Source organism: Cherax quadricarinatus, chromosome 88, assembly GCF_038502225.1.
Source record: "Cherax quadricarinatus isolate ZL_2023a chromosome 88, ASM3850222v1, whole genome shotgun sequence".
NCBI classification, from domain to species: Eukaryota; Metazoa; Arthropoda; class Malacostraca; order Decapoda; family Parastacidae; genus Cherax; species Cherax quadricarinatus.
This window is the reverse complement of record NC_091379.1, coordinates 3668794-3695096: the sequence shown is the minus strand read 5'-3', so window position 1 is coordinate 3695096 and position 26303 is coordinate 3668794. Positions and strand designations below refer to the sequence as shown.

General features: G+C 48.1%; 1 protein-coding gene across 10 annotated transcripts in view; it reads right to left on the bottom strand.

Annotated features, from left to right (window-relative positions):
- Positions 1–25199, bottom strand: part of LOC128698664 (homeobox protein extradenticle) — a 280392-nt gene extending 255193 nt beyond the window's left edge. For 6 of the 10 annotated variants that reach the window (XM_070103864.1, XM_070103861.1, XM_070103859.1 and 3 more), the window contains exon 1: positions 25146–25167. The gene's annotated coding sequence lies outside the window, so the exon portion shown is untranslated. Of the gene's footprint in view, positions 1–25145 lie in introns of all 10 variants that reach the window. The other 4 variants (XM_070103863.1, XM_070103869.1, XM_070103865.1 and 1 more) reach the window with 3 other exon arrangements.
- Positions 25200–26303: the final 1104 nt, after the last annotated feature.

Sequence of the window (26303 nt, the reverse complement as noted above, 5' to 3'; positions counted from 1 at the left end):
CATCTCCTTTACTCGCGATGGAGAGAGGGTAAAAAGGAGGGTGAAGGAAGGAAGGGATGGAGGGAGAGGAAGAGTAGAGAATAAGTGGGTGTGGGTAGAGTGTGTGGACAGGGAACACCAGCAACAAGGTGTGAGGGTGTTGGTAAGGTGCCACCATCTGTAAGTCCTAAGGCTGGCCGCCTGGGCTGACACCTGACATGGCTGCCGAATTAGTGCCGTCAGCCTGGGTGTTCCATCACACTGACTGCTGCTACCTGCACCCGCCCACCCTTCACGCCCACTCCTCGCGTTGTCCACACGCCCGTAGAGACACCAATGGGGAAACAGGTACCAGATCAACCTGCCTCTGATGAATATGTAGGGCAGCGGGCCACCAGCAGCAACAGCCTGGTTGACCAGGCCAGCACCAAACGAGCCTGGTTCATGACCGAGCTCCGGGAATGGAAAGCCTGTTACAACCCATCAACCTTGCAACCCTCAACAATCACACAGCAAAACCTGCCAAATCTCCTCAACACAACTTATCAAGTTACGAACTTAAATCAACTTGTAACACACAAGTCTCAATTAATTTAACATTACGGTTAATGTGACCGACTTGGCACCATCTTAAAGATCGTTGGGTAAAAGGACACAAGTGCAACTAATGTGACATTTTTATTGTGGCAACGTTTCGCTCTCCTCTTACTTAACATATCGTCGGTAATTCTATGAACATTATTACACAGTTTATGTGTGGCAACGTTTCGCTCTCCTCTTACTTAACATATCGTCGGTAATTCTATGAACATTATTACACAGTTCATGAGATCATATCCTTAATAAGTCTCGAGTCTCACTACTCTGGGAGCCCGGCCATGGGCCAGGATCCACCAGGCTCCGTCCCTGTACATGACTCCGAAGATCACCGTCCCGGTAATCTGGTCTGGGACCAGACCTCTTGGATGATGCCTGCTCAGTCAGGCTCTTGTTGCTCGCTGGGTGCAGTGCCATGTAGGTGTCACACCTTAGCTGACAGAAAACTCACTTGACAAGTACACTTAAATCACTCTTGAAAAGAACTCGATGTGAGTTGGTACTTTCCCTTATATACCAAAATAAAGGGAGTTGAAAAGTCTTGGTCCCCTTACATTCACTTAGCGAGTCTACCTTTGTGTACTCATTGCACTGCTGATTTTTAAATGGTGTACTCTGCAGATATGCAACAGTTGGGTATCTTTATTTCGAAACGTTTCGCCTACACAGTAGGCTTCTTCAGTCGGGTACAGAAGAGTTAGCAGAGATGTTAAGACGATGTAATCAGTCCATCACCCTTCAAGACGTAGTTCTGAGGTGGTTAGTCCCTCAGTCTGGGGAAGAGTTTTGCTCCGTAGTCTTCTCCAGGCTGAGGGACTGACCACCTCAGAACTACGTCTTGAAGGGTGATGGACTGATTACGTCGTCTTCACATTGATAACTCTACCTGGAGGGCATTCCGGGGATCTACGCCCCCTCGGCCCGGTCCATGACTTTTGGTTACTCGACTGAAAAACCCTACTGTGTAGGCGAAACGTTTCGGTACAGATATAGTGTACACAGAAGCCATCAACAAGTGCATCAAGGTGTAAATGTATGAAGACATTCTGAAGAATCTTCTACCGGGACGTTTCGCTCAGGGCAGACTTTTATCACGACCTAATAAAGCCCTACACAGAGCGAAGCGTTGTCCAAGGGAAACGCTTTTTCAGCATACTGTCTCCACAACCACATGAATTCGGCCTTAAAATGTCGTTTGATGGTAAACAAAATATTACAAGCACCGTGTATAAGGACGTTCCTTGCATAATAACAACAGTTAGGTATCTCGATTATGAAACGTTTCGCCTACACAGTAGGCTTCTTCAGTCAAGTACAGAAAAGTTGATAGAAGCAGAAGATACTTGAAGACGATGTAATCAGTCCATCACCCTTAAAGTTTTGAGGTGGTCAGTCCCTCAGTCTGGAGAAGAGCATTGTTCCATAGTATGAAACAATATGGCGCTATAAAAAGCTCCATCCTGTCACTTCATCTCCATATTGTTTCATACTATGGAACAATGCTCTTCTCCAGACTGAGGGACTGACCACCTCAAAACTTTAAGGGTGATGGACTGTTTACATCGTCTTCAAGTATCTTCTGCTTCTATCAACTTTTCTGTACTTGACTGAAGAAGCCTACTGTGTAGGCGAAACGTTTCATAATAGAGATACCTAACTGTTGCATATGTGTCTTACCTAACAACCTGTCGGTATTTTATACCATTTTAATGTTCATAATAACAACAGTTCATTATAACCGAACTAAATGGCCTAAGGAGAAAAACAAATTACCTGGTGGTAGAGTTTGTCACCTGGCAAGTAGACAACGTCTATAAATAAACGTAAATAATATAGTGTTAGCGTGGTATAAACCTTGGTAATAAATACCGACAAGTTGGTTTAGAAAGACACGTAAGCAAACACTACGACATATTTATTAGAAAGCGTTTCGGTCCTGGGACCTTGATCACTTCTAACATACAGAGGTAGAAAGACATTATATATATCAAAGAGAGAGTGAGGTGTGACATTCCTCAGGTCACGTGCGTCACACCTCACTACCTCTGTATGTTAGAAGTGATCAAGGTCCCAGGACCGAAACGTTTTCTAATAAATATGTATGTTAGAAGTGATCAAGGTCCCAGAACCGAAACGTTTTCTAATAAATATGTATGAGAGTAAGACACATGTGCAACATCTGGGTATCTTTATTGTAGACGTTTCGCCATCCAGTGGCTTTATCAATACAAATTCTAGGACATAACTTGAAGACAGTAGAACTATGTACAGAAGATGAGGTAATCAGTCCCTCAACCTAGGAGTAGGTGCGAACAGCACCATAGTCGTGGAGAATCTCCACGACTATGGTGCTGTTCGCACCTACTCCTAGGTTGAGGGACTGATTACCTCATCTTCTGTACATAGTTCTACTGTCTTCAAGTTATGTCCTGGAATTTGTATTGATAAAGCCACTGGATGGCGAAACGTCTACAATAAAGATACCCAGATGTTGCACATGTGTCTTACTCTCATCTTGTCGGTATTATATACCATTCGTACACAATAAATATGTATGTTAGGAGTGATCAAGGTCCCAGGACCGAAACGTTTTCTAATAAATATGTATGTTAGAAGTGATCAAGGTCCCAGGACCGAAACGTTTTCTAATAAATATGTATGTTAGAAGTGATCAAGGTCCCAGGACCGAAACGTTTTCTAATAAATATGTATGTTAGAAGTGATCAAGGTCCCAGGACCGAAACGTTTTCTAATAAATATGTATGTTAGAAGTGATCAAGGTCCCAGGACCGAAACGTTTTCTAATAAATATGTATGTTAGAAGTGATCAAGGTCCCAGGACCGAAACGTTTTCTAATAAATATGTCGTAGTGTTTGCTTACGTGTCTTTCTAATCCAGTGTTAGCGTATATGTCAGTGGTAGAATACTTGTATTGGTGAAATTAAGACACGTGTGAAACATCTGGGTATCTTTATTGTAGACGTGTCGCCATCCAGTGGCTTTTTTAATACAAATTCCAGGACATAACTTGAAGCAGTAGGACTATGTACAGAAGGTGAGGTAGTCAGTCCCTCAACCTTGGAACTGGTGAAGAGCACCGTAGTCCTGGAATTTGTATTGATAAAGCCACTGGATGGCGAAACGTCTATAATAAAGATACCCAGATGTTGTAATAAAGTTGGTAGAATTACTGACAATATGTAAAGTAAAAGGACACAAGTGCAACTAATGTGACATTTTATTGTGGCAACGTTTCGCTCTCCAGGAGCTTTGCCAAGGTGTGTCCATATACTGTTTGTAACGGCTTGATAAAGCTCCTGGAGAGCGAAACGTTGCCACAATAAAATGTCACATTAGTTGCACTTGTGTCCTTTTACTTTACCCAGATGTTGCACATGTGTCTTACTTTCATCTTGTCGGTGTTGTATATCATTCTTGTACAACTTGTATTGGTGTCAACATGACTCACGAAAGAGTAATGACACGATTGTAAACAATCGTGTTATTTGATCGTGGGTTTTTACTAATCACTAGCCTTTGTTCCAGGGACACTAGTTCTTGTTCCAGGGACACTAGTTCTTGTTCCTGGGACACTAGTTCCTGTTCCTGGGACACTAGTTCTTATTCCAGGGACACTAGTTCTTGTTCCAGGGACACTAGTTCTTGTTCCGGGACACTAGTCCTTATTCCAGGGACACTAGTTCTTGTTCCTGGGACACTAGCTTTTGTTCCAGGGACACTAGTTCTTGTTCCAAGGACACTAGTTTTTGTTCCAGGGACACTAGTTCTTGTTCCGGGATACTAGTCCTTGTTCCAGGGACACTAGTTCTTGTTCCAGGGACACTAGTTCTTGTTCCGGGACACTAGTCTTTGTTCCAGGGACACTAGTTCTTGTTCCAGGGACACTAGTTCTTGTTCCAGGGACACTAGTTCTTAAGAACATAAGAAAGGAGGAACACTGCAACAGGCCTGTTGGCCCATACTAGGCAGGTCCTTTACAATTCATCCCACTAACAAACATTTGACCAACCCAATTTTCAATGCTACCCAAGAAATAAGCTCTGATGTGAAAGTCCCACTCAAATCCAACCCATCCCACTCATGTATTTATCCAACCTAAATTTGAAACTACCCAAAGTCCTAGCCTCAATAACCCAACTAGGTAGACTGTTCCACTCATCTACTACCCTATTTCCAAACCAATACTTTCCTATGTCCTTTCTAAATCTAAACTTATCTAATTTAAATCCATTACTGCGGGTTCCAAGGACACTAGTTCTTGTTCCAGGGACACTAGTTCTTGTTCCAGGGACACTAGTTCTTGTTCCAGGGACACTAGTCCTTGTTCCAGGGACACTAGTTCTTGTTCCAGGGACACTAGTTCTTGTTCCAGGGACACTAGTTCTTGTTCCAGGGACACTAGTTCTTGTTCCAGGACACTAGTCCTTGTTCCAGAGACACTAGTTCTTGTTCCAGGGACACTAGTTCTTGTTCCAGGGACACTAGTTCTTGTTCCAAGGACACTAGTTCTTGTTCCAGGACACTAGTTCTTGTTCTGGGACACTAGTTCTTGTTCCAAGGACACTAGTCCTTGTTCCAGGGACACTAGTTCTTGTTCCAGGGACATTAGTTCTTTTTCCAGGGACATTAGTTCTTGATGATAAATTAGACACATGTGCAACTCTTGGGTATCTTTATTGAGGAAACGTTTCGTTCCAGGGACATCAGTCCATACATGTTCTTGTTCCTGGGACATTAGTTCTTGTTCCAAGGACACTAGTTCTTGTTCCAGGGACACTAGTTCTTGTTCCAGGGACACTAGTTCTTGTTCCAGGGACACTAGTTTTTGTTCCAGGGACACTAGTTCTTGTTCCAAGGACACTAGTTCTTGTTCCGGGACACTAGTCCTTGTTCCAGGGACACTAGTTCTTGTTCCAGGGACACTAGTTCTTGTTCCAGGACACTAGTCTTTGTTCCAGGGACACTAGTTCTTGTTCCAGGGACACTAGTTCTTGTTCCAGGGACACTAGTTCTTGTTCCAGGGACACTAGTTCTTGTTCCAGGGACACTAGTTCTTGTTCCAGGGACACTAGTTCTTGTTCCAGGGACACTAGTTCTTGTTCCAGGGACACTAGTTCTTGTTCCAAGGACACTAGTTCTTGTTCCAGGGACACTAGTCCTTGTTCCAGGGACACTAGTTCTTGTTCCAGGGACACTAGTTCTTGTTCCAGGGACACTAGTTCTTGTTCCAGGGACACTAGTTCTTGTTCCGGGACACTAGTCCTTGTTCCAGGGACACTAGTTCTTGTTCCAGGGACACTAGTTCTTGTTCCAGGGACACTAGTTCTTGTTCCAGGGACACTAGTTCTTGTTCCAGGACACTAGTTCTTGTTCTGGGACACTAGTTCTTGTTCCAAGGACACTAGTCCTTGTTCCAGGGACACTAGTTCTTGTTCCAGGGACACTAGTTCTTGTTCTGGGACACTAGTTCTTGTTCCAGAGACACTAGTCCTTGTTCCAGGGACACTAGTCCTTGTTCCTGGGACACTAGTTCTTGTTCCAGGGACACTAGTCCTTGTTCCAGGGACACAAGTCCTTGTTCCAGGGACACTAGTCCTTGTTCCAGGGACACTAGTTCTTGTTCCTGGGACACTAATTATTGTTCCAGGGACACTAGTCCTTGTTCCAGGGACACTAGTTCTTGTTCCTGGGACACTAGTTCTTGTTCCAGAGACACTAGTCCTTGTTCCAGGGACACTAGTCCTTGTTCCTGGGACACTAGTTCTTGTTCCAGGGACACTAGTCCTTGTTCCAGGGACACTAGTCCTTGTTCCAGGGACACTAGTCCTTGTTCCAGGGACACTAGTTCTTGTTCCTGGGGCACTAATTATTGTTCCAGGGACACTAGTCCTTGTTCCAGGGACACTAGTTCTTGTTCCTGGGACACTAGTTCTTGTTCCTGAGACAATAGTTCTTGTTCCTGGGACACTAGTCCTTGATCCAGGGACACTAGTTCTTGTTCCAGGGACACTAGTCCTTGTTCCTGGGACACTAGTTCTTGTTCCTGGGACACTAGTTCTTGTTCCTGAGACAATAGTTCTTGTTCCTGGGACACTAGTCCTTGATCCAGGGACACTAGTTCTTGTTCCAGGGACACTAGTTCTTGTTCTGGGACACTAGTTCTTGTTCCAGAGACACTAGTCCTTGTTCCAGGGACACTAGTCCTTGTTCCTGGGACACTAGTTCTTGTTCCAGGGACACTAGTCCTTGTTCCAGGGACACAAGTCCTTGTTCCAGGGACACTAGTCCTTGTTCCAGGGACACTAGTTCTTGTTCCTGGGACACTAATTATTGTTCCAGGGACACTAGTCCTTGTTCCAGGGACACTAGTTCTTGTTCCTGGGACACTAGTTCTTGTTCCAGAGACACTAGTCCTTGTTCCAGGGACACTAGTCCTTGTTCCTGGGACACTAGTTTTTGTTCCAGGGACACTAGTCCTTGTTCCAGTCACACTAGTCCTTGTTCCAGGGACACTAGTCCTTGTTCCAGGGACACTAGTTCTTGTTCCTGGGACACTAATTATTGTTCCAGGGACACTAGTCCTTGTTCCAGGGACACTAGTTCTTGTTCCTGGGACACTAGTTCTTGTTCCTGAGACACTAGTTCTTGTTCCTGGGACACTAGTCCTTGATCCAGGGACACTAGTTCTTGTTCCAGGGACACTAGTCCTTGTTCCTGGGACACTAGTTCTTGTTCCAGGGACACTAGTCCTTGTTCCAGGGACACTAGTTCTTGTTCCTGGGACACTAGTACTTGTTCCAGGGACACTAGTCCTTGTTCCAGGGACACTAGTCTTTGTTCCTGGGACACTAGTCCTTGTTCTTAGGGAACTGGTCCTTGTTCCCGGGCCACTAGCCCTTGTTCCTGGGCTACTAGCACTTGTTCCCGGGCCACTAGCCCTTGTTCCTGGGCTACTAGCACTTGTTCCCGGGCCACTAGCACTTGTTCCGGGACTCAAGCACTTTTTCCCAGGACACTAGCATTTGCTCCCTGGTACACTAGCCCTTGTTCCCGGGGACACTACCCCTTGTTCCCGGGACACTAGCACTTGTTCCCTGGGACACTAGCACTTGCTCCCTGGGACACTAGCACTTGCATTCCACCACCTTTTATGTTGAAGGCTCGGGCCGGACAAATTACCTGTAACGTTATGGCGGTAGATAAATCATGCAGGAAAGGCCAACCCCTGACAGCTTACGACCCAGCCAACCCTTATACGTTCACTCAAGCAGCAACAACCTGCAACACAGTCTACCCACTGCATACTTCTTTATTAGTCCAGTCTCCTCTCCTTCTTAATGCCTTCACATTAACATTCTAATGATATTCTTACTTTTTACTAATTGCTTTGTGTCTGACCATTAAAATCCTGGACGGCTGTTTCTCACTGACCCGAAGAAGTGAACACGTCCACCATAGCTCATTTAACTCGGGTTCAAGATGAACGAATTTTGATTTAGAAAAGATACATAGAAAAGCACGGGGTTGGCACCACTGCGACTGATGAGAAGAATAATCTTGGAAAAAATACAGTAAGGTACAATACCGTGACTGGAACAATACACAAATAACCCGCACATAGGAGAGAGGAGCTTACCACGACGTTTCGGTCCGACTTGGACCACTGACTAAGTCACACTTTGCAAATGGACCAAGTTGGACCAAAACGTCGTGGTAAGCTTTTCTCTCTCCTATTTGTTGGTAATTTGTGCAATAATCTCCCAAGTAAGGTCACTGAAGGGAAGACCTTACAAGGTAACTTGAAAAAACAGGCCAGCCACTGGCGGGCGAAACGTTTCCAGAATAAAGATACCTAAATGTTGCACAAGTGTTTCATTTATCAACATGTTGGGTTTTCTAAACCATTTATCCACAAGGTTAAGAGTTGGACCTACCTACCATAGGCCAGTAGTCCTGCTGCAGTGCTCCACTATTCTCACACTGTCTTCAAGCCTTCACATTATTAATTAACCTTCTACCTATAATTAATATCTGCTTCCTAAACTAAAATTCGAAATGAAAATACAATTAACTCGTCAATCTTTGTGGACAAGTCAGGCTTGTCCAAAGAAGGAAGCATTAATTCCTGAGATGCTTGCCTGGTCAACCAGGATGTTGATGCTGGAAGCCCGTTGCCTCACATATACATCATAGCTTGGTTGATCTGGCACCTGGCGAAGATACTTGTCCAGTTTCCTCTTGAAGGCTTCTACACTTGTTCCAGCAGTGTTTCTGATATCTTCTGGTAAGATGTTGAATAGTCTGGGACCCCAGATGTTGATACAGTGTTCTCTTATTGTCTCCACCTCACCCCTGCTCCTCACTGGGTTTATTTTACACTTCCTCCCATATCTCTCACTCCAGCATGTTATGGTAGTGTGCAGATTTGGGACAAGGCCCTCATGTACTTTCCACGTACATATATTATCATATATCAGTCTCCGCTCCAGCGAGTATATCTTTACGACTGTAAGACGTCCCCAGTAATTTAAATGCTTTACTGGTTTTATACGGACTGTAATTGATATCTGTATTTGTTCCAATTCTGAGATATCCCTTGCCCTGAACGGAGCCGTCAACATTGAACAGTGCTCCAAATAAGAGAGCACAAGAGAATTTAATAGTGTCACCATTAGCACTGTCTCCCTTGTTTTCAAAGTCCTCATTATCCACTCAGTTATTTTCCTGGCTGTCGTGAGAGGTATTTCCAATGATGCAACCAACACTAACATGTCCACTTATGTTTACTGCAGTAATCTTTAGACTCGTTGACGTGCGTTAAAATTTTGTATTATTCTGCTTACATTCTTCTATCTTCACTTCCATCTTTGTTGTTGCGTTTTGCAACGACAAAGTTGCTCTGCACCACCACCTGTCCACCTCCACTCCTAACAAAGACAGAGGCAGCCTGCACCACCACCTGTCCACCTCCACTCCTAACAAAGACAGCGGCAGCCTGCACCACTACCTGTCCACCTCCACTCCTAACAAAGACAGAGGCAGCCTGCACCACCACCTGTCCACCTCCACTCCTAACAAAGACAGAGGCAGCCTGCACCACCACCTGTCCACCTCCACTCCTAACAAAGACAGAGGCAGCCTGCACCACCACCTGTCCACCTCCACTCCTAACAAAGACAGAGGCAGCCTGCACCACCACCTGTCCACCTCCACTCCTAACAAGGACAGAGGCAGCCTGCACCACCACCTGTCCACCTCCACTCCTAACAAAGACAGAGGCAGCCTGCACCACCACCTGTCCACCTCCACTCCTAACAAAGACAGAGGCAGCCTGCACCACCACCTGTCCACCTCCACTCCTAACAAAGACAGAGGCAGCCTGCACCACCACCTGTCCACCTCCACTCCTAACAAGGACAGAGGCAGCCTGCACCACCACCTGTCCACCTCCACTCCTAACAAAGACAGAGGCAGCCTGCACCACCACCTGTCCACCTCCACTCCTAACAAAGACAGAGGCAGCCTGCACCACCACCTGTCCACCTCCACTCCTAACAAAGACAGAGGCAGCCTGCACCACCACCTGTCCACCTCCACTCCTAACAAAGACAGAGGCAGCCTGCACCACCACCTGTCCACCTCCACTCCTAACAAAGACAGAGGCAGCCTGCACCACCACCTGTCCACCTCCACTCCTAACAAAGACAGAGGCAGCCTGCACCACTACCTGTCCACCTCCACTCCTAACAAAGACAGAGGCAGCCTGCACCACCACCTGTCCACCTCCACTCCTAACAAAGACAGAGGCAGCCTGCACCACCACCTGTCCACCTCCACTCCTAACAAAGACAGAGGCAGCCTGCACCACCACCTGTCCACCTCCACTCCTAACAAAGACAGAGGCAGCCTGCACCACCACCTGTCCACCTCCACTCCTAACAAAGACAGAGGCAGCCTGCACCACCACCTGTCCACCTCCACTCCTAACAAAGACAGCGGCAGCCTGCACCACCACCTGTCCACCTCCACTCCTAACAAAGACAGCGGCAGCCTGCACCACCACCTGTCCACCTCCACTCCTAACAAAGACAGAGGCAGCCTGCACCACCACCTTCCCACCTCCACTCCTAACAAAGACAGGCAGCCTGCACCACCACCTGTCCACCTCCACTCCTAACAAAGACAGAGGCAGCCTGCACCACCACCTGCCCACCTCCACTCCTAACAAAGACAGAGGCAGCCTGCACCACCACCTGTCCACCTCCACTTCTTCCTTACAGCGGCCATCACAAAGTCTTCATGCCACTTCTCAAGTTTTTGTAGTCAGTAAGGGGCCGTGAGAGGGATCCCAAGAGACCCCGCAGATAAGGCTTGTATATGTCCCTGAAGGAGTCGAACAAGTTTTGAAAGAGTTCAAATCTTCTGAGGAGCTGTGAGAATAAGAGAAAGATCGGTGAAATTTACATGAATATATATATATATATATATATATATATATATATATATATATATATATATATATATATATATATATATATATTTTATTATCACACTGGCCGGTTCCCACCTAGGCAGGGTGGCCCGAAAAAGAAAAACTTTCACCATCATTCACTCCATCACTGTCTTGCCAGAAGGGTGCTTTACACTACAGTTTTTAAACTGCAACATTAACACCCCTCCTTCAGAGTGCAGCCACTGTACTTCCCGTCTCCAGGACTCAAGTCCGGCCTGCCGGTTTCCCTGAACCCCTTCATAAATGTTACTTTGCTCACACTCCAACAGCACGTCAAGTATTAAAAACCATTTGTCTCCATTCACTCCTATCAAACACGCTCACGCATGCCTGCTGGAAGTCCAAGCCCCTCTCACACAAAACCTCCTTTAGACCCTCCCTCCAACCTTTCCTAGGCCGACCCCTACCCCGCCTTCCTTCCACTACAAACTGATACACTCTTGAAGTCACTCTGTTTCGCCCCATTCTCTTTACATGTCCGAACCACCTCAACAACCCTTCCTCAGCCCTCTGGACAACAGTTTTGGTAATCCCGCACCTCCTCCTAACTTCCAAACTACGAATTCTCTGCATTATATTCACACCACACATTGCCCTCAGACATGACATCTCCACTGCCTCCAGCCTTCTCCTCGCTGCAACATTTATCACCCATGCTTCACACCCATATAAGAGCGTTGGTAAAACTATACACTCATACATTCCCCTCTTTGCCTCCAAAGACAAAGTTCTTTGTCTCCACAGACTCCTAAGTGCACCACTCACCCTTTTCCCCTCATCAATTCTATGATTCACCTCATCTTTCATAGACCCATCCGCTGACACGTCCACTCCCAAATATCTGAATACATTCACCTCCTCCATACTCTCTCTCTCCAATCTGATATCCAATCTTTCATCACCTAATCTTTTTGTTTATCCTCATAACCATATTCTTTCCTGTATTCACTTTTAATTTTCTTCTTTTGCACATCCTACCAAATTCATCCACCAATCTCTGCAACTTCTCTTCAGAATCTCCCAAGAGCACAGTGTCATCAGCAAAGAGCAACTGTGACAACTCCCACTTTGTGTGTGATTCTTTATCTTTTAACTCCACCCCTCTTGCCAAGACCCTCGCATTTACTTCTCTTACAACCCCATCTATAAATATATTAAACAACCACGGTTACATCACACATCTTTGTCTAAGGCCTACTTTTACTGGGAAATAATTTCCCTCTTTCCTACATACTCTAACTTGAGCCTCACTATCCTCGTAAAAACTCTTCACTGCTTTCAGTAACCTACCTCCTACACCATACACTTGCAACATCTGCCACATTGCCCCCCTATCCACCCTGTCATACGCCTTTTCCAAATCCATAAATGCCACAAAGACCTCTTTAGCCTTATCTAAATACTGTTCACTTATATGTTTCACTGTAAACACCTGATCCACACACCCCCTACCTTTCCTAAAGCCTCCTTGTTCATCTGCTATCCTATTCTCCGTCTTACTCTTAATTCTTTCAATAATAACTCTACCATACACTTTACCAGGTATACTCAACAGACTTATTTTTGCACTCTCTTTTGTCCCCTTTGCCTTTATACAAAGGAACTATATATATATATATATATATATATATATTATATATATATATATATATTTCATATATATATATATATATATATATATATATATTATATATATTATTTTTATTTTTTATTATTTTTTATTATCACACCGGCCGATAATATATATATATATATATATATATATATATATATATATATATATGTGTGTGTGTGTGTGTGTGTGTGTGTGTGTGTGTGTGTGTGTGTGTGTGTGTGTGTGTGTGTGTGTGTGTGTGTGTGTGTGTGTGTGTGTGTGTGTGTGTATTTCGCCTGCTCTTGCGAATTCCTTGCATTGTTAAAATCTCTAGTAAGGCTGATGCATGCAGGGGATGAGATGAAAAGCTGTAAGCCTTCTCCCTGAAAGCTGGCTGCCTTGGATCAATCTCTAGCGCAAGCTGGACTTCAAGGTATTGGTTCAGTGTGGTGAGTTTGGTATAGCACTGCGTACCTTGTTCCAAGGTTCGTAGGTTCGAGTCTCCTTCAGCCAGAGACCAGTGTGTATATTTCGCTTGCTCTTGCGAATTCCTTGATATATATATATATATATATATATATATATATATATATATATATATATATATATATATATATATATATGTCGTGACGAATAGGTAAAACTTGCGATTCTGGCTTAAACAGCAACGCTCTTCTTGCCTAATAAGGACAACAAAAATTTGTGTATGCAATAATTTCGCAAAAATCATTCTGAACCTAAGGGAAAAAAATATATTTCATTGTGTTTGTTCATTATTAAATTATTGTAAACTTATCTAAAATATATTTAGTTGAATTAGACTAAATTAAATTGCGCTTGTTATAATAAGGTCAGGTAAGTTTTCTAAAGTTCTTTTGGTACAAAATTATTAATTTTTACATTAACATAAATGAAAAAAATATATCTTTAAACGTATAAAAGAAAAGACATAATTTTAACGTGTATATATATATATATATATATATATATATATATATATATATATATATATATATATATATATATATATATATATATATATATATATATATATATATATCCCTCATAGGGATGTATCTCCCGTGGTATTCCTAACAAGATAAGTGATACAGTTGCTGGTCAAAACTGACTAGGTGAACATGTACATAATTACAGCAATCATGTATCGTCTGTTGCTCAGCAAATAGCACAGTCAGCTCAATACAAGGGTGATTCCATTGAGAAAATTACAAATTTAAATAATGTGTGTAACATTGCAAGTAGATAAATATGTGAGGCAATGCATGAAGATCCCTGGGAAAACTCAACGAGTCGCTCGGGTGGGGCTAAGATCCTGATAATGGCGGAGAAGATTCCCTCAGGCAGTCCAGCAGTACTAATACAAAGAGTCGTGGATATCCTGGCGGAGGTCGTAACCTAGGTAGAGCTCCTTGAGGCTCCCCTAGGCTCCTGCCACCACCATGGATTAAGTAATATTGACCCACTGTACACTTCACGTGTCTTACCCAACGTTACCAACACAAGCAGCAACAGCAAGAATCATTAACAGTAGCCACTCGTCAACCAACCCACACACTCCAGGGCCAGGAGCTGTGACTCGACCCCTGCAACCACATATAGGTGAGTACACCCACACACACACATACAGTGGCCTTTTATCGTATGTGATTGTAGGGTAACTTAGGTTCATTTAAAGCCTTTGATGCCATTGTATCTTCAAAATCTTTTTCATCCTTCTTCTGGTGAGTGTTTGTGCTCACGGGAGGTAAAGAATCAGCTCCTGAGTACAAACAGGAGAGTTCATACACACAGACGCCAAAGGGGAACACAGGTAAGCCATAGATATACACTTCTATAGTCTCACAGCAGTTGAAAATTAAAATGACATGGCCCAGTCAGTTTTTTATGCCGATTTCGGGGGTCATCGCCCCCCGAAGCCTGGTCCCACACCAGACCTGACTGCTAGTCTGACTGACAGGGCTGTTGCTGTTGGTTGGATGCAGTCCAACGTATGCATCACAGCCCTGATCAGGAACTGATATTAGGAACTTACCAAGTTCCCTCTTGGTGACATCCAGAGGTTTGCTGGCTCTCGGCTACAGCAACGATAATGATAAACTGAATAACTACAACTTACAAGATAACAGACGCTGAGATAATGATACTCAGAGTGAATTGTTCTATCCAAGCTGGAATACTCACAGTCACCTTTAAGGCAAGTGAGAGTGATGACCTGGAAAACGTTGAGGGACTTTCAGTGCTCGTATACACGCAATTATCCGAGCTACTGGGAACGCTTGAGCACTGAAATCACTCCGTACGACAAGACACTTTGCTGACGGCGCAAAATATACTATGGTATACTAAGAGAGAGTTATGTTGAAACTGGTATACTATTTCTTCAAGGTTGATGGACTGATTATATCATCTTGATTTCACTAATATACCTGCTGCCTCTGTATTTGACTGAAGAAGTCTACTGTGTAAGCGAAACGTTTCAGTAACAAAGATACCCAACTGTTATACATGTAAACAAACCATACCACGGGTGGGATTTGAACCCGCGGTCATAGTCTCAAAACTCCAGACCGTCGCGTTAGCCACTGGACCAACTAGCCACAATAAGATTCGTCCAACTAGGTATATTTCTACACCACAGGAAGGTTAGCATAGGCACCACTGTGTCCACAAATGCGGGTTCAAATCCCGCCCGTGGTATGGTTTGTTTGCAATCGTGTCATTACGATTTCGTGAGTCATGTTATACATGTGTCTTATCATAAGACAGTGCTCAAGCATCGCCCTCCTCCTGTGCGTCGGGAAAATTACCAACAAAACTCTGGCTGTCTTCAAGATGGAATTGGGTAAATTCTTGAAATCAGTGCCTGACCAGCCGGGCTGTATTTCGTACGTTGGACTGCGTGCGGCCAGCAGTGATAGGCTGGTTGATCGACCTTGATACTGGTGATGAAATATGGATATACGGTTATAACCTTGAACTCAAACGCTAGTCATGCCAGTATTAGCCAGTGTTCTCGCCACCACCCAAAAAAATGTACCACAATGCCGGTTAAATATGAAAGTGATAGTCATTTCTGTTGTATGATCTCAAAAGTAATTTCCCAAAAGTCAAAATTAACCTGAAATGACATTATATATATATATATATATATATATATATATATATATATATATATATATATATATATATATATATATATATATATATATATATATATATATATATATATATATATATATATATATATACTTTTTGTATATTGTTTTACAGAGTCAAAATCAAATGTGGTGGGCAGCAAAGTATATAAGTGTGAGAGAAAGTTGCAGGCATGGTGGAACCCGGGTATTACCCGCAGCGGCTACAGTACCACAGGGGGTCGAAAGTGCTATAGTGCTTGTCACTGTTGCTAAAGTGCTACGGGGGTCCCAAAAACCACCGGGTTTCCCAAGAACAACAGAATACAAAGAGCCAAGGGAGTCCCAAGAACCACGGGGGGTCCCCAAGTATCACAGGGGTCCCAACAGTCATAGGGGTCCCGAGAAACACAAGGGCCCCAAGAACCACGGGGTTTCCCAAGTACCAAAGGGGTCCCAAGAACCACAGGGCCCCAAGGGCAACGGGAGTCCCAAGAACCACGGGGTTTTTGGGACTCTTGGCCATAGGGGTCCCAAGAAACAAAAAGGTCCCAAGAACCACGGGGTTTCCCAAGTATCAAAAGGGTTCCAAGAACCACGGGGATCCCAAGAACCACGGGGGTCCCAAATATCACAGGGGGTCCCAAATGCTTGCCAGCCACAATTCACTTGACTGTAGTTTCAATTAGCCTTGACGGTGAACACAGCCACTAATGGTACCCGGTCCAGTTATTGCTGCTGCTACATTACGCAACCCTCCTCCACCTCCCCGGTATTGTGAGGTACTCACTGGTACACCTCCCCGGTATTGTGAGGTACTCACTGGTAACACCTCCCCTGTATTGTGAGGTACTCACTGGTACACCTCCCCGGTATTGTGAAGTACTCACTGGTAACACCTCCCCGGTATTGTGAAGTACTCACTGGTAACACCTCCCCGGTATTGTGAGGTACTCACTGGTAACACCTCCCCGGTATTGTGAGGTGCTCACTGGTAACACCTCCCCGGTATTGTGAGGTACTCACTGGTACACCTCCCCGGTATTGTGAGGTACTCACTGGTACACCTCCCCGGTATTGTGAGGTACTCACTGGTACACCTCCCCGGTATTGTGAGGTACTCACTGGTACACCTCCCCGGTATTGTGAGGTACTCACTGGTACACCTCCCCGGTATTGTGAGGTACTCACTGGTACACCTCCCCGGTATTGTGAGGTACTCACTGGTACACCTCCCCGGTATTGTGAGGTACTCACTGGTACACCTCCCCGGTATTGTGAGGTACTCACTGGTACACCTCCCCGGTATTGTGAGGTACTCACTGGTAACACCTCCCCGGTATTGTGAGGTACTCACTGGTAACACCTCCCCGGTATTGTGAGGTACTCACTGGTAACACCTCCCCGGTATTGTGAGGTACTCACTGGTACACCTCCCCGGTATTGTGAGGTACTCACTGGTACACCTCCCCGGTATTGTGAGGTACTCACTGGTACACCTCCCCGGTATTGTGAGGTACTCACTGGTACACACCTCCCCGGTTTTGTGAGGTTCTCACTGGTTACACCTCCCCGGTATTGTGAGGTACTCACTGGTAACACCTCCCCGGTATTGTGAGGTACTCACTGGTACACCTCCCCGGTATTGTGGGGTACTCACTGGTAACACCTCCCCGGTATTGTGAGGTACTCACTGGTACAACTCCCCGGTATTGTGGGGTACTCACTGGTAACACCTCCCCGGTATTGTGGGGTACTCACTGGTAACACCTCCCCGGTATTGTGAGGTATTCACTGGTAACACCTCCCCGGTATTGTGGGGTACTCACTGGTAACACCTCCCCGGTATTGTGAGGTTCTCACTGGTAACACCTCCCCGGTATTGTGAGGTACTCACTGGTAACACCTCCCCGGTATTGTGAGGTACTCACTGGTAACACCTCCCCGGTATTGTGAGGTACTCACTGGTAACACCTCCCCGGTATTGTGAGGTACTCACTGGTACAACTCCCCGGTATTGTGGGGTACTCACTGGTAACACCTCCCCGGTATTGTGAGGTACTCACTGGTACAACTCCCCGGTATTGTGGGGTACTCACTGGTAACACCTCCCCGGTATTGTGGGGTACTCACTGGTAACACCTCCCCGGTATTGTGAGGTACTCACTGGTAACACCTCCCCGGTATTGTGGGGTACTCACTGGTACACCTCCCCGGTATTGTGAGGTGCTCACTGGTACACCTCCCCGGTATTGTGAAGTACTCACTGGTAACACCTCCCCGGTATTGTGAGGTGCTCACTTCTACACCTCTCGGGTATTGGTAGATAAGACACATAGGCAACATTTAGGCAACTATATTTCGAAACGTTTCGCCTACACAGTAGGCTTCTTCAGTCGAGTACAGAAATTAGGCATTAGCAGTAGAGAAGTGAAGACGATGTAATCAGTCCATCACCCATGAAGTCGTAGATTTGAGGTTGTCAGTCCCTCAGCCTGGAGAAGTTCTGTTCCAAAGTCTGGAACTAACAAACTATGTGTCTTATCTACCAATCTGTCGGTATTGTATACCATTTGATAATCACTCTCGGGTATTGTGAGGTGCTCAATTCTACACCTCCCCGGTACTGAGGTGCTTACTGGTACACCTCCCCGATATTGTGAGATGGTTACTGGTACACCTCCCCGAAATTGTGAGATGGTTACTGGTACACCTCCCCGATACTGTGAGATGGTTACTGGTACACCTCCCCGGCGTAGAAAAATGATAGGTTGGATAATGAGAACTTTCAAAACGAGGAGAAATACTGCCAACTGTGACACTATTCAAGTTATTTGTGCTCCTTCGCCTGAAGCACTGTTCAGAGTTGACAGCTCGTTTCAAGGCCAAAGAAATACAAGAGCTGGAATAAACACAGTATTGGAAATAAGTAATAGAATTGAATATGTACTCTCTAGACCAGATGAGACACATCATAATGAAGACATGAAAGATTTTGGTGGGGAATTGTGGTCCTGGAGATAGAAAGTACAGAGGCTGCACTCTGAAGGAAGGAGGGGGGGCTGTAGTCCCGGACATGGGAAGTACAGAGCCTGCACTACAGAGGCTGCACTCTGAAGGAAGGAGGGGGGGCTGTAGTCCTGGAGATGGGAAGTACAGAGCCTGCACTCTGAAGGAAGGAGGGGGGGTTGTAGTCCTGGAGATGGGAAGTACAGAGCCTGCACTCTGAAGGAAGGAGGGGAGGTTGTAGTCCTGGAGGTGGGAAGTACAGAGCCTGCACTCTGAAGGAAGGAGGGGGGTTGTAGTCCTGGTGGTGGGAAGTACAGAGCCTGCACTCTGAAGGAAGGAGGGGGGGTTGTAGTCCTGGAGGTGGGAAGTACAGAGCCTGCACTCTGAAGGAAGGAGGGGGGGGGTTGTAGTCCTGGAGATGGGAAGTACAGAGCCTGCACTCTGAAGGAAGGAGGGGGGGTTGTAGTCCTGGAGGTGGGAAGTACAGAGCCTGCACTCTGAAGGAAGGAGGGGGGGTTGTAGTCCTGGAGGTGGGAAGTACAGAGCCTGCACTCTGAAGGAAGGAGGGGGGGTTGTAGTCCTGGAGGTGGGAAGTACAGAGCCTGCACTCGGAAGGAAGGGGGGGGGGGTTGTAGTCCTGGAGGTGGGAAGTACAGAGCCTGCACTCTGAAGGAAGGAGGGGGGGTTGTAGTCCTGGAGGTGGGAAGTACAGAGCCTGCACTCGGAAGGAAGAAGGGAAGGGTTGTAGTCCTGGAGATGGGAAGCACAGAGCCTGCACTCGGAAGGAAGGATGAGACTATTGTAGTCCTGGAGGTGGGAAGCACAGAGTCTGCACTCTGAAGGAAGGAGGGGGGGTTGTAGTCCTGGAGGTGGGAAGTACAGAGCCTGCACTCTGAAGGAAGGAGGGGGGGGGTTGTAGTCCTGGAGGTGTTAAGTACAGTGCCTACACTCTGCAGGCAGGAGGGGGGTTGTAGTCCTGAAGGTGGGAAGTACAGAGCCTGCACTCATAAGGAAGGAGGGAAGGGTTGTAGTCCTGGAGGTGGGAAGCACAGAGCCTGCACTCGGAAGGAAGGAGGGAAGGGTTGTAGTCCTGGAGGTGGGAAGCACAGAGCCTGCACTCGGAAGGAAGGATGAGACTATTGTAGTCCTAGAGGTGGGAAGTACAGAGCCTGCACTCGGAAGGAAGGAGGGGGGTTGTAGTCCTGGAGGTGGGAAGTACAGAGCTTGCACTCTGAAGGAAGGAGGGGGGTTGTAGTCCTGGAGGTGGGAAGTACAGAGCCTGCACTCTGAAGGAAGGAGGGGGGTTGTAGTCCTGGAGGTGGGAAGTACAGAGCTTGCACTCTGAAGGAAGGAGGGGGGTTGTAGTCCTGGAGGTGGGAAGTACAGAGCTTCGCCTGGAGGTGGGACTCACTCTGCAGGTAGGAGGGAGGGTTGTAGTCCTGGAGGTGGGAAGCACAGAGCCTGCACTCTGAAGGAAGGAGGGGGGGTTGTAGTCCTGGAGGTGGGAAGTACAGAGCCTGCACTCTGAAGGAAGGAGGGGGGGTTGTAGTCCTGGAGGTGGGAACTACAGTGCCTGCACTCGGAAGGAAGGAGGGGGGGTTGTAGTCCTGGAGGTGGGAAGTACAGTGCCTGCACTCTGAAGGAAGGAGGGGGGTTGTAGTCCTGGAGGTGGGAAGTACAGTGCCTGCACTCGGAAGGAAGGAGGGGGGGTTGTAGTCCTGGAGGTGGGAAGTACAGTGCCTGCACTCTGAAGGAAGGAGGGGGGTTGTAGTCCTGGAGGTGGGAACTACAGTGCCTGCACTCTGAAGGAAGGAGGGGGGGTTGTAGTCCTGGAGGTGGGAAGTACAGTGCCTGCACTCTGAAGGAAGGAGGGGGGTTGTAGTCCTGGAGGTGGGAAGTACAGAGCCTGCACTCTGAAGGAAGGAGGGAGGGTTGTAGTCCTGGAGGTGGGAAGTACAGAGCCTGCACTCTGAAGGAAGGAGGGAGGGTTGTAGTCCTGGAGGTGGGAAGTACAGAGCCTGCACTCTGAAGGAAGGAAGGAGGGTTGTAGTCCTGGAGGTGGGAAGTACAGAGCCTGCACTCTGAAGGAAGGAGGGAGGGTTGTAGTCCTGGAGGTGGGAAGTACAGAGCCTGCACTCTGAAGGAAGGAGGGAGGGTTGTAGTCCTGGAGGTGGGAAGTACAGAGCCTGCACTCTGAAGGAAGGAGGGAGGGTTGTAGTCCTGGAGGTGGGAAGTACAGAGCCTGCACTCTGAAGGAAGGAGGGAGGGTTGTAGTCCTGGAGGTGGGAAGTACAGAGCCTGCACTCTGAAGGAAGGAGGGGGGTTGTAGTCCTGGAGGTGGGAAGTACAGAGCCTGCACTCTGAAGGAAGGAGGGGGGTTGTAGTCCTGGAGGTGGGAAGTACAGAGCCTGCACTCTGAAGGAAGGAGGGAGGGTTGTAGTCCTGGAGGTGGGAAGTACAGAGCCTGCACTCGGAAGGAAGGATGAGACTATTGTAGTCCTGGAGGTGGGAAGCACAGAGCCTGCACTCGGAAGGAAGAAGGGAAGGGTTGTAGTCCTGGAGGTGGGAAGCACAGAGCCTGCACTCGGAAGGAAGGATGAGACTATTGTAGTCCTGGAGGTGGGAAGCACAGAGCCTGCACTCTGAAGGAAGGAGGGGGGGTTGTAGTCCTGGAGGTGGGAAGTACAGAGCCTGCACTCTGAAGGAAGGAGGGGGGGTTGTAGTCCTGGAGGTGTTAAGTACAGTGCCTACACTCTGAAGGAAGGAGGGGGGTTGTAGTCCTGAAGGTGGGAAGTACAGAGCCTGCACTCATAAGGAAGGAGGGAAGGGTTGTAGTCCTGGAGGTGGGAAGCACAGAGCCTGCACTCGGAAGGAAGGAGGGAAGGGTTGTAGTCCTGGAGGTGGGAAGCACAGAGCCTGCGCTCGGAAGGATGAGACTATTGTAGTCCTGGAGGTGGGAAGTACAGAGCCTGCACTCGGAAGGAAGGAGGGGGGGTTGTAGTCCTGGAGGTGGGAAGTACAGAGCCTGCACTCTGAAGGAAGGAGGGGGGTTGTAGTCCTGGAGGTGGGAAGTACAGAGCCTGCACTCGGAAGGAAGGAGGGGGGTTGTAGTCCTGGAGGTGGGAAGTACAGAGCCTGCACTCTGAAGGAAGGAGGGGGGGTTGTAGTCCTGGAGGTGGGAAGTACAGAGCCTGCACTCGGAAGGAAGGAGGGGGGGTTGTAGTCCTGGAGGTGGGACGCACAGAGCCTGCACTCTGAAGGAAGGAGGGAGGGTTGTAGTCCTGGAGGTGGGAAGCACAGAGCCTGCACTCTGAAGGAAGGAGGGGGGGTTGTAGTCCTGGAGGTGGGAAGTACAGAGCCTGCACTCTGAAGGAAGGAGGGGGGTTGTAGTCCTGGAGGTGGGAACTACAGTGCCTGCACTCGGAAGGAAGGAGGGGGGGGGTTGTAGTCCTGGAGGTGGGAAGTACAGTGCCTGCACTCTGAAGGAAGGAGGGGGGTTGTAGTCCTGGAGGTGGGAAGTACAGTGCCTGCACTCGGAAGGAAGGAGGGGGGGTTGTAGTCCTGGAGGTGGGAAGTACAGTGCCTGCACTCTGAAGGAAGGAGGGGGGTTGTAGTCCTGGAGGTGGGAACTACAGTGCCTGCACTCTGAAGGAAGGAGGGGGGGTTGTAGTCCTGGAGGTGGGAAGTACAGTGCCTGCACTCTGAAGGAAGGAGGGGGGTTGTAGTCCTGGAGGTGGGAAGTACAGAGCCTGCACTCTGAAGGAAGCAGGGAGGGTTGTAGTCCTGGAGGTGGGAAGTACAGAGCCTGCACTCTGAAGGAAGGAGGGAGGGTTGTAGTCCTGGAGGTGGGAAGTACACAGCCTGCACTCTGAAGGAAGGACGGAGGGTTGTAGTCCTGGAGGTGGGAAGTACAGAGCCTGCACTCTGAAGGAAGGAGGGAGGGTTGTAGTCCTGGAGGTGGGAAGTACAGAGCCTGCACTCTGAAGGAAGGAGGGAGGGTTGTAGTCCTGGAGGTGGGAAGTACAGAGCCTGCACTCTGAAGGAAGGAGGGAGGGTTGTAGTCCTGGAGGTGGGAAGTACAGAGCCTGCACTCTGAAGGAAGGAGGGAGGGTTGTAGTCCTGGAGGTGGGAAGTACAGAGCCTGCACTCTGAAGGAAGGAGGGGGGTTGTAGTCCTGGAGGTGGGAAGTACAGAGCCTGCACTCTGAAGGAAGGAGGGGGGTTGTAGTCCTGGAGGTGGGAAGTACAGAGCCTGCACTCTGAAGGAAGGAGGGAGGGTTGTAGTCCTGGAGGTGGGAAGTACAGAGCCTGCACTCTGAAGGAAGGAGGGAGGGTTGTAGTCCTGGAGGTGGGAAGTACAGAGCCTGCACTCTGAAGGAAGGAGGGGGGTTGTAGTCCTGGAGGTGGGAAGTACAGTGCCTGCACTCTGAAGGAAGGAGGGAGGGTTGTAGTCCTGGAGGTGGGAAGTACAGAGCCTGCACTCTGAAGGAAGGAGGGGGGTTGTAGTCCTGGAGGTGGGAAGTACAGTGCCTGCACTCTGAAGGAAGGAGGGGGGTTGTAGTCCTGGAGGTGGGAAGTACAGAGCCTGCACTCTGAAGGAAGGAGGGAGGGTTGTAGTCCTGGAGGTGGGAAGTACAGAGCCTGCACTCTGAAGGAAGGAGGGGGGGTTGTAGTCCTGGAGGTGGGAAGTACAGAGCCTGCACTCGGAAGGAAGGAGGGGGGGTTGTAGTCCTGGAGGTGGGAAGTACAGTGCCTGCACTCTGAAGGAAGGAGGGGGGGTTGTAGTCCTGGAGGTGGGAAGTACAGAGCCTGCACTCTGAAGGAAGGAGGGGGGGTTGTAGTCCTGGAGGTGGGAAGTACAGAGCCTGCACTCTGAAGGAAGGAGGGAGGGTTGTAGTCCTGGAGGTGGGAAGTACAGAGCCTGCACTCTGAAGGAAGGAGGGGGGGTTGTAGTCCTGGAGGTGGGAAGTACAGAGCCTGCACTCTGAAGGAAGGAGGGGGGTTGTAGTCCTGGAGGTGGGAAGTACAGAGCCTGCACTCTGAAGGAAGGAGGGAGGGTTGTAGTCCTGGAGGTGGGAAGTACAGAGCCTGCACTCTGAAGGAAGGAGGGGGGTTGTAGTCCTGGAGGTGGGAAGTACAGAGCCTGCACTCTGAAGGAAGGAGGGAGGGTTGTAGTCCTGGAGGTGGGAAGTACAGAGCCTGCACTCTGAAGGAAGGAGGGAGGGTTGTAGTCCTGGAGGTGGGAAGTACAGAGCCTGCACTCGGAAGGAAGGAGGGAGGGTTGTAGTCCTGGAGGTGGGAAGTACAGATCCTGCACTCTGAAGGAAGGAGGGGGGGTTGTAGTCCTGGAGGTGGGAAGTACAGAGCCTGCACTCTGAAGGAAGGAGGGGGGGTTGTAGTCCTGGAGGTGGGAAGTACAGAGCCTGCACTCTGAAGGAAGGAAGGGGGGTTGTTGTCCTGGAGGTGGGAAGTACAGAGCCTGCACTCTGAAGGAAGGAGGGGGGGTTGTAGTCCTGGAGGGGGGACGTACAGAGCCTGCACTCTGAAGGAAGGAGGGGGGTTGTAGTCCTGGAGGTGGGAAGTACAGAGCCTGCACTCTGAAGGAAGGAGGGAGGGTTGTAGTCCTGGAGGTGGGAAGTACAGAGCCTGCACTCTGAAGGAAGGAGGGGGGTTGTAGTCCTGGAGGTGGGAAGTACAGAGCCTGCACTCTGAAGGAAGGAGGGAGGGTTGTAGTCCTGGAGGTGGGAAGTACAGAGCCTGCACTCTGAAGGAAGGAGGGAGGGTTGTAGTCCTGGAGGTGGGAAGTACAGAGCCTGCACTCTGAAGGAAGGAGGGAGGGTTGTAGTCCTGGAGGTGGGAAGTACAGAGCCTGCACTCTGAAGGAAGGAGGGAGGGTTGTAGTCCTGGAGGTGGGAAGTACAGATCCTGCACTCTGAAGGAAGGAGGGGGGGTTGTAGTCCTGGAGGTGGGAAGTACAGAGCCTGCACTCTGAAGGAAGGAGGGGGGGTTGTAGTCCTGGAGGTGGGAAGTACAGAGCCTGCACTCTGAAGGAAGGAGGGAGGGTTGTAGTCCTGGAGGTGGGAAGTACAGAGCCTGCACTCTGAAGGACTGAACATGCTTCAGTTGAGGTCATCTGAACTGGAGTGTCTGCACACTTCTGGCAAGACAGTCACTGAACGACTGATGATAAATATGTTTCCTTGTTTATAACTCACTTTCTCGGTGGGAGATGACCAGTGCATAAAAAAAAGTGTTAACTTTGCAGTACCGTACATACCTGTGACTGGTTTTGAGGGTTCTTCTACCCTCGCAGCCCAAACACGCAACACACCTGCAACACAAAAAAATATTTTATTAAAACTGACCTAACAAAAAAAAGTCTTCAATATTTATTCAAAAAAAGAGGCCTTTCATTCTATATTTTCAGAATTCACAAAAAAAGTGAACAAATAACAGGAGCTGAAGAACAATCTTTTATCTAGTGAATATCAAAATGATATACGTGGGTAGTACCATAGTCCCCCCCCCCTTCCCTCACGGGATACCTGGAGGTTATTCCGGGGATCAACGCCCCCGCGGCCCGGTCCATGACCAGGCCTCCCGATGGATCAGGGCCTGATCAACTAGGCTGTTACTGCTGGCCGCACGCAGTCCGACGTACGAGCCACAGCCCGGCTGATCCGGCACCGACTTTAGGTATCTGTCCAGCTCTCTCTTGAAGGCAGCCAGGGGTTTATTGGCAATTCCCCTAATGCTTGATGGGAGGCTGTTGAACAGTTTTGGGCCCCGGACACTTATGGTGGTTTGTGATGGTGGTTTGTTTACCATGAGCAACACCTAGGTGTCTTTATGATTAACTAAGATACCCAGGTGTTGCACAAGTGCTTTATTCGTCAACTTAATGCAATATTAGTATCTACCAGTCTACAACGTGTTATTTAAGTTATGTATGATACATGAACTATACCGTATGTCTTCCGGATACTTCACTGAAATGGACATCAACCAGGAGATCTGGTTTGTGGCCGTCCAGCCACCCTCACCCACACCCCCACCCAGCCACCCTCACCCACAACCCCACCCAGCCACCCACACCTAGCCATTCTCACCCACAACCCCACCCAGCCACCCTCACCCACGCCTTCACCCACAACCCCACCCAGCCACCCACACCCACAACCCCACGCTTCTCCCTCTTTCCATAGCAGTGTAAAATCAGTGCATGGCGAGGTCGCCCTGACCGACGCTACTTCACAATCCCACTTCAACACCAACATGATGTGTATGGTACAGCTTGCCCTCCTTCCCTCCCTCTACACGAATTATACAAAGGCATTTAACAAATACGACCACGGAGTGTTAGCTCACTGAATGAGGTCAACAGGAACTTGAGTACTGTGGTGGGCTGGCAGTATCCTTAAGACTGGAGAGAGAG